This window comes from Perissodus microlepis, chromosome 14, assembly GCF_051167445.1.
Source record: "Perissodus microlepis isolate ML-2025 ecotype Zambia chromosome 14, ASM5116744v1, whole genome shotgun sequence".
NCBI classification, from domain to species: domain Eukaryota; kingdom Metazoa; phylum Chordata; class Actinopteri; order Cichliformes; family Cichlidae; genus Perissodus; species Perissodus microlepis.
In genome coordinates this window covers 33,361,537-33,364,336 of record NC_140474.1, presented here as the reverse complement: position 1 = coordinate 33,364,336, position 2,800 = coordinate 33,361,537, and the positions used below count along the sequence as shown (strand labels likewise).

The window sequence follows — 2,800 nt, the reverse complement described above, 5'->3', positions numbered from 1 at the left end:
ATACAGATATTAATACGGATATATTTTACGCATAATTTTACCTCTTTTTTTTTTGTCTAAAGTCTATCCAGTTCACATTACAGTAATGCTAACACCCCTTTTGGTCATCTCTCCTTACCCTCCAGCATTCATAAATCTGACTTTCTTTGTCTGAGACCACCCACTACAATGCATCATCACCTACTTGTGCAATTTTTTTAGTGGTTGCAAAGTAAGTTACTTGTGCTGTATACAATTTTAGATACGCACAAAGTCTTCACTTACTATATATGGCTGTCATAGTGTCCGTTTTGCTCTGTCCTCCTATAAAAAGCATGAACATTTGAGTATCTGACTAGTTTTAGATTTCCAAAAATCTGATATTTGTACAACTAAACATTTGAACTACAATGATATGCTATTGAGAGATACTTTTATGGGTACTTTTTGGTAAAGAAACTGGTGACAGAGAAGTAGGCTTTTTAGAATACTATTAGCTAACCATTTGAACTGACTTTCAAAGCTGTTTACCTTTTTAAATTGCTGTGGATCAAAACCTCCAGTGGGAAGGCGGCCATTAGAAGAACAGGCACCACTGAACCTGAAAACAACAAAAACAAACAAACAAACAAACAAACAAACAAACAAACAAAAAACAGAACAATATATAAGAGTCTGGTAGGGTAATAAATCTCTTCTAAAGCAAAATAGTTCATTTTGGGTGAAAAACAAAACATTCCCCTAAAATATATATACTGACATCAGCAATCAACATCATGATTGTAATTATTTCCCTCCTAGTCCATCTACTGCTCTGTGCATGTGTCAAGCACTACGACTGTATCTATGCATATAAATTCACCGTATATATCCTGCAAAAATGTCTTATTATGGTCAAAAAAGGCCAACAAAAAAGGCATTCAAAATAAATAAATAATAATAAAAATAACATGATGTAATTAAAATGCACAACTTACATTAAGGACATCTGTATTTGTATCCACAGGCTAAAAGTAAAACAGTAAATGTGTTAGTAATAGTCCAGGTATTTGTAAAAAACAAAAAAACAAAAACGAGGCAGTAACTGTGACTCTTCTAGTCGGATGCTAAATGCAGAGATTTAAATTTACAGTACAGTACTGCATGTACAGGTAGCTGTGTTGTGAACTGTAACTGAATATCAGAGAATCTCAGAGAAATTAAATGTATTTATTTTTTGAATTTCTCAATCATAAAACCGTCTGTTTTGTAGGTCTGTTACGATAACAACTTTTTGTTGGTCTGTATATTGCCCCATAAACAATTGCGACAAGTTATGTCATTGTCATTTTAAGACCATTTTATGTCTTTGAATGTATAATCATAATATAACACCATAGTAATGCAAGATCATGTATCATAACAAGCTTGCCAAACATGTATGACCACTAAGCAATGTCTAAGCAGTAGTACTGGTCTGAATGACAACAAACATAGCTAGTGTTTGGGAAAATCTGTTAGAAAACAGTTATTATTTCAATAATTATGCTTAGCATGTGACACAGACACTGTATAAAAAACTACAACAACAAATACTTACTTTAGGAGGATGGGAGAGGGCAGCATGAGGTTGAGACTGTTCCCTGCTCAGATGCAGTGTACAAGGACAATCAGGGCTGTCACAACAATGGGGTGGGGCCAAGTGGCTGAAACCCTAGGTACAATGTACAAGTATATATAATTACATATAATATATGTGAATAAAGCAAGAATCTGTTTAGGTTAGTTACTGTGCTGACTGATGCTTGCTAGGTTTATATGATTGTAAACTGCACAAAAACAACAACAGCAACAACATTAATGATAACGACGAACAAAATTACTTAGATTTATGTAAATCTCACATCAGGAAGATCTGCATTCGATTTCATGGGCTGATAGGCAGAAACATTACTGCTAAACAACCAAAAAAACTCTAAAAAGCCTAAAAATGACTAAAAAAGCAAGGAAATGTGGAACATTGTAATTGGTGAATATTAATAAAGCATAACTGTGCTTTGTTTCTCACCTTGGTAAGTAAGTGCTCTGTAGCCAGAAGGAGAGCTGGGATTTCTGTAAAAGTCAAATTAAATGTGAATATTGTATATAACAAGTGTAAAAAGTTTTATTTGTAATTTTTTTTCCCCTTTCTGAGAAGGCAGAATAATAAGAAAAGGCAAAAGTACGTCACAATATAATTAATTAAGTTACATATCTTGATTACCAAATTATGGAAGCGTGGAGCTGCCACCCAGGCAAAAGCAAAATAGAGCTATATCACGTTATCACGTGAAAAGTTTATTGTTCTAACATTATGCTTTTCATGTTTGTATAATATAATATCACGTTATTATAATATACATAATTATCACGTTCGCACAATATTGTACGAACGTGAAAAATATGTATATTGTAATAACGTGACATTACATTGTTCAAACGTGAAAAGTATATTGTACAAACATGATAGTATATTGTTAGCACGATATACTTTTCACGTTATAACGTGCTATACTTATATTTCAGCTCTACGCTTCCGTGCCAAATAAACCAGAATAAAGTAATATTATATTGAGAAAAGGCACCTGCTATCTTGATGATGGAGGCTTCATAGACCGGCCACCCGCCTTTTGGCTCCTTGTCGCCACTCCACGAAATAAAGGTTATTCATCCTCATTAAAATCTCGTATAAGTTCAGTTGGCAGAATTGAGAATTTTACATCTTCCAACCACTTAATTAACGCGAACATAATCGGCTCGTTTCTTTCGTCTCCTGTATCCGGCCGTTCCTCTCACTGTCGGA

At 34.0% G+C, this 2,800-nt stretch overlaps 1 long non-coding RNA gene across 1 annotated transcript; it reads right to left on the bottom strand.

Moving 5' to 3' along the window:
* Window positions 1–502: 502 nt before the first annotated feature.
* Window positions 503–2,800, bottom strand: LOC146374277 (uncharacterized). The gene is made up of 5 exons (XR_014802141.1): window positions 2,583–2,800; window positions 2,027–2,070; window positions 1,559–1,672; window positions 957–986; window positions 503–580 (listed from the first exon to the last, which is right to left on the bottom strand). It is a non-coding gene; the product is annotated as an uncharacterized LOC146374277 (long non-coding RNA).